We start from the raw sequence: 6000 nt of genomic DNA, 5'->3' as shown, positions 1-6000 counted from the left end.
ATTGTTTTTAAATGAATGAGCCAATTTTAAACACATGCACGCACACACATACACACAGAGAGAGAGAGAGAGAGAGAGAGAGAGAGAGAGAGAGAGAGAGAGAGTTAAGCAACTATAGTTGGAGATTTTTAAAGGCTTTTTTTTTTTTTTTGAGACAAGATTTCTCTGTGTAGTCCTAGCTGTCCTGTAACTGGAAATGTAAACCAGGCTGGCCTTGAACTCAGAGATCTGTCTGTTTCTGCCTTCTGAGTGCTAGTATGGAAGGCATGGACCACCACCTACCAGCTAAAGATTGTTTAATGTGTAATGTGTGTGTGTGCCCGCATAACCTTACATGCACCATGATTGTGAAGGTACCCTTGGAGGCCAGAAGAGAGCATCAGAGACCCTGTAGAACTGGAGTTACAAGCAATTATGAACTGCTTAATGTGAGTCCTGGGAACGGAACCCAAGACCTCTGCGAGAGCAGTAAGTACTCTTAAGCACTGAGTCATCTCCCCAGCCCATCTTTTTGTTTTCTTGTTTTTTAAAATAAAGCTTCATCATGCTTTCTTGACTGGCTGAGCTTTTGGTGTATATGAGGGTGGTCTTGAACTCAGGGAGATGCACCTGCCTCTACCTCTCAAGTATTAGGGTTTCAGGTATGTGCTACCACACCCAGCTCTGGGCTGTATTTTATAATGCAGATAACTGAATCTTTCAGGAAAAAAATGTGAGAGCTTTTACCCCCCCTTGAAGAATGTTTTCCCCATAAAGTTTGTGTCTAAAAATCCTTTAAAAATAATCCACACTCAGAAGTGTGCTGGACATTGAATTATCCTCATTCTTTATGAAGATATTCTCTCTGGCACATTGACCAGACCCAAAGACCAGGTTTCCAGCAGATCGAGATGGTAGTGAATCCTGGTGTGAATCAGCCTCTCCTCCAAGGTTCAGCCATAGCGTGGTCTTTAGAGCTGTGAAAGGTAAAATCAAAACTTATTAGTAAAGGTTACATGTTAACTATTGCCAGTCACCTTAGCCAGTAATTATAGATGCACTAGCTGAGTGAATCAGGACTGTCTGTGATGTTCTATTTTAAAGTACTGCTCAGGATGTTGAACACATGCTCTTAGTAAATACTTGTCTCCTGGCACTCACGTGGGACAGGCAGTCTGTGGTCCAGACCATGGAAAATACAAATATGCGTCTTCTTGTGCTTTTTGGCACTGTCTCGTGTCTCCTGACAGCCTTGAAGGGCCTGCTGCTGAACCTTGGCAACATCTCTCCTAAAGGAGGCGGGAGATCTGCATCCCAGCCACAGGCTGCTTGTCCCAGACTCCACTGCACACCTGCCCAGTCTATCTCCAGAACGGGTACTCGCTCTCTCCTTCCTGTGGCCTCCCTTCCTTGGGTTTCCCTTTGCAGCAGGGAGCAGAACATGATTCTAAGGTTGTCTTTGCGCTTACACCCATTTCCTTTGCTGATGAGATTCAAGAATGGTGTTTTGTGCTGTGCCTGAGTGCCCGGTGAATAGATCCCTTGTGTTCTAGAAGAATCGCAGTGCCTGGTTGCTCATCACCATTGCTGGCCCTGGCAGCTCTGAGGGGAAACCAGCTTGGATTTCAGCCTTGGGGATTAACATCTCAGAGGCACATAAAGCTGCCTGAAAGTCAAGAGGAGGCAGGGTAACGATGCATTGGGCTGTTGTGTGGTTAGTTTGTCTTTTGCCATTCATGGGGCACAGCAGCTGAGGCTGATGAAGATCAAACAGCCAAAAAGCAGAAGCCACGGAGAGGAGTTTCCCTGGAGAGTGGAGGCCACTGTCCCTCTCATAGTCAGCTCCACACATGGGATCATAGAGAAGGAAGTTCATCTCCTTCCCTCAGTGACTGGGGAACCTGGAAATTATATTAGTAAAAAGAGAACCGTATAGTTTGTTGGTATTAATGCTAATGTAATATTAGCATGCCTGGAAGCTTCACCCACACAAAGTCAAAGCCAGACATGAATCTTAGCACTTAAGAGGCTCAAGCAGGAGAATCCCGAGTTCAAGGGCCTGCCTGGACTACAGAGCAAGGTCCCATCCAGTCTAAGCTACATAGTGACACTTGTCTTAAAAAATAAATCAGTGAATCAAGACCTTGTCTCTCTCTCTCTCTCTCTCTCTCTCTCTCTCTCTCTCTCTCTCTCTCTCTCTCTCTCTCTCTCTGTGTGTGTGTGTGTCTCCCTCTCTTTCTCTCTCTCTTTCTCTGACAGAGACAGACAGACAGACACATACACACACACACACACACACACACACTTTAGCAAATAGCACTTAAACTGAGGGCAGGGGGAGCTTACATATCTTTTTCACAGAAGGCACTGTTACAAAGTGACTAGCCCCAGGGGAAGGGTTAGGGACCTCAGATGTTCTGGGACACATACTGGGGAAAGCAAGAGCTCTGTCATTTGGCTCTGTTTATGCAGACACATCTCAGGATGACTTCCCTGCACCAGCAGGGAGAGTTCTGACTGGCAGGTCAGGAGAAATCCTCCTGTTATCCAGGAGAAAAGAGAGACATGGAAGTTTCCTGAACTAAAGCTCCTCCACAGCTTGTGGCTCAAAATAACCTGCCATGATGGGGTAGAGAGGCGAGGGTGGATCCTGGCTCTCTTCTGGAACTTTAGCACATCCAAGAACTACTTCTCTAAGACCGGCATATTAGTGACACTCAGACATCACAGTTCAAGCGGCTGAAAATGAGGTCATTTAAAGAGTCTTGTTTATGTAGCAACGTTGTATCTTCCAGAGAGCCCAATAATATCAATAACAAATAATGAACGGAGTCCCGATCAGTCACACGGAGTTCTGGTCAGTCACACGCTTCCTCATTAGTCTCTATCAGTCAAGTGTGAGAAGAGCAATCCCTCCAAGGGTTTCTGTAAGCACCAACAAAAATGTCCCAAACCATCCTTTTGGGCCAAGCTAGCTTCTTTCCCGCTGGTTGTGCTAATTAATGATCCAGAAGAGGATGAGGGGACGGACGGGACGCTTCTTCAAATGCTAGGAAATCACTACAATTCACTAGAGGGCACTATGGTGACTAGTTTCTAATCCCCTTTCAGGAGCAGGGAGGAAGGAAATTTGTAATCAGTATTTTTGTGATGAAAGCCACTCTGAGAAAAACGAGCATCAAATACCACCCTCACTATAACAGGTGTCTCGGTGTGATATAAAACTAGACGTTTCAGGAATGGTTTTTAAGTCTCTCCGACAGGTTGTTTAAAAAGCAAGCTGCCAGCCTCTGAAGGCAGGCCAGCTGTATTTGGTTGTTGGTCTGTTGCTATGCAGTGTAGTAGAAGCTACAAACAAAATCAAGATCATATTTCCTCTGCCTCAGCCGTTGGAAGAGCTTCCCACACGTACGGAGCATCACCTCCTGCAGTGCCTGGAACTCCGAGGTTTACAGGGGGCAGGGGGGCTAAATTGGGAAAGAGGACGACTGTGGTGGTCAGCTTTCATGAACTCTGTGCAGGACCAGTTACCTCATCAATCCTGAGAACAGCTCAGTGTGTTTAGATGTTATTGGTGTTATCTTCATTTGACAGATGAGGAACTGAGCGCCTAGAGGACTGTTGGCCCGCTGGACACAGAGATCTTTGCTGGCGGGGTTGAGATTTAAACTGGTCTGCTGGAAGCTGAAGAAATGACTCAGCAGTGAAGAGCACATACTATTCTTACAAAACATCAGAATTCGATTTCAGGCATCCACATCAAGAGTTACCAGTCTCCTGGAACTCCAACTCCTAGGGGATCCAGTGTCCCCTCTGGTCTCCGTGGGCACCTGCATTCGTGTGCACATACCCCACCCTCACTCCGCCCCACCCCCCACATTTCTAAATAATTTTTTTAAACCAGCAGGGTGAAGCAAGGTGTGGTTTATGCCTTTGACCATAGCACTCAGAAGACAGAGGCAGGCGGATCTCTGAGTTTGAGACCAACCTGGTCTACCAACTGAGTTCCAGGACAGGCAGGGCTGCAGAGAAACCCTGTCTGGAGGAGAATAGGAGGAATGGGGAACCTGGCTGGATGAACAGTGGATATTTCTAGGCAATTCGTAACAAAAACAGAATAGCCCAGTTACCTTTGTTACAAGTTAGAGAGGTTTTTACCTTGTAAAAAGATGAGCTGAGATGAGTAGAGAAAAATTTAAGGGTGGAAATTTTGAAAGGACACTAACTGATGAATTGCAGAGACAGGTTCGAGTCAGGGAGTGGGACTATTCCAGGTGAAGCTTAAGCCAATTAGACGTGAAACAATGTAACAGCAACCAACACTCTGTGAGAATGGACTTTCTTCTTCACTGTGGAATCCTCAGAGCCCTGAGCTTCACCGACTGGTTGGCTTCCAAAATAAACAAACAGACAACAAAAACAAAACAAAACAAAAACCCAACCCTTCAAAAGGCTGCTTCTGGCTGACGTCAGGGCTGAGTCTAGGATACACAGAATTTTGCCCAAGTTCCCAGAGTTCTTATGTTCATCCCAGTATTTTAAGAATCCTTATAATTACTGTCACTACAACAATCAGATGCCAGGCGCTACGCAAAGCATTTCATTTGGGTTAGTTCGTGACAACTCTATGTAGTGGGTATAGTGTCTGTCCCTGGGAGTGTCATGGGTTGACTCATCTCCTGGGAACTTTACCATGGAAGGCATGTGCAGAATTGATTGAGAAGGTATATCTTGCCCATCCTTCTTCAAGCAAAACAGTCAAATCTGTTTTTGGAATGCAACTCTCCCTGAGTTAGCCTGGTGGGCTGCTCACTGTCTAGAATCCTTCTAGAACCCTGATAAGTGGCAAATAAAGGCATGAAGGAAACATGAACCCATAAGAGAACAAAATGAGGGAAGTGATGAGTCTGGCCAAGGGCCTGACACTACAGCTCACACCACTTAGTTACCGAGACCCAATGAGCATCTCTGAAAATATACATACACGTAGCATTATATGAACTGAGATGGCTGTATTTATTTATTTGTGAATACACATACACACACACCTACACACACATACACATTTGTAGAAAAACAAAAGGAGGCCATGAATTTGAGATGGAAAGGGTTAGAGGGAAGAAATGGAAGGGGTAAATGATGTAATGATATTATCATCTCAAAAAGTGAAGAAGAAGAAGAAGAAGAAGAAGAAGAAGAAGAAGAAGAAGAAGAAGAAGAAGAAGAAGAAGAAGAAGAAGAAGAGGGGGAGGGGGAGGGGGAGGGAGGGGGAGGGGGAGGGGGAGGAGGAGGGGAGAAGGAGAAGGAAGAAGAAGAAGAAGAAGAAGAAGAAGAAGAAGAAGAAGAAGAAGAAGAAGAAGAAGAAGAAGAAGAAGAAGAGGAGGGGGAGAGGGAGGGAGGGGGAGGGGGACGGGGAGGGGGAGGGGAGAAGGAGGAGAAGGAAGAAGAAGAAGAAGAAGAAGAAGAAGAAGAAGAAGAAGAAGAAGAAGAAGAAGAAGAAGAAGAAGAAGAAGAAGAAGAAGAAGAAGAAGAAGAGGAGGAGGAGGAGGAGGAGGAGGAGGAGGAGGAGGAGGAGGAGGAGGAGGAGGAAAGAAGAAAGAAAAAAGAAGAGGAGGAGGAGGAGGAAGAAGGAAGAAGGAGGAGGAGGAGGAGGAGCCAATTTTGGTTTGGTTCATAATGTTTCCCCAAAGACTACTCTGTGCACTATTGAGAAGCATGAGACCTTTAGGACGTGGGATTTAATGGCAGAAAATAGGACACTGAAGACATACTGCTTGCAGGTGATACTAGAACTCTAGCTCCTCTCTCCTCTCTTCTCTCTCTCTCTCTCTCTCTCTCTCTCTCTCTCTCTCTCTCTCTCTCTCTCTCTCTCTCCTCCACTCTTCCATGCACCTTTACCATGCATCCCCATCATAACACACTGTATCACCCCTCCCTCCCTCACTGCTGTCAGAGCACACTGTGTTGCTCCAGACCCAAAGTACCAAGGCCCAATGACCACAGACTGAAACTTTTGATACA

General features: G+C 45.8%; 1 protein-coding gene across 2 annotated transcripts in view; it reads right to left on the bottom strand.

The window, feature by feature from the left end:
* Nucleotides 1-289: 289 nt before the first annotated feature.
* Smtnl2 (smoothelin like 2) overlaps nt 290-6000 on the bottom strand; it is a 44819-nt gene continuing 39108 nt past the window's right edge. Inside the window, exons 9-10 of one of the 2 annotated variants that reach the window (XR_015045031.1) lie at nt 1141-1880; nt 290-956 (exon numbers count right to left, since the gene is read on the bottom strand). The gene's annotated coding sequence lies outside the window, so the exon portion shown is untranslated. The remainder of the gene's footprint in view (nt 957-1140; nt 1881-6000) is intronic. The other variant, XR_015045030.1, reaches the window with a different exon arrangement.

This window comes from Mus caroli, unplaced genomic scaffold (genome assembly GCF_978045245.1).
Source record: "Mus caroli unplaced genomic scaffold, Mus_caroli_1 scaffold_13, whole genome shotgun sequence".
In the NCBI taxonomy this organism is placed as follows: Eukaryota; Metazoa; Chordata; class Mammalia; order Rodentia; family Muridae; genus Mus; species Mus caroli.
This window is presented reverse-complemented; position numbering and strand designations above follow the sequence as displayed.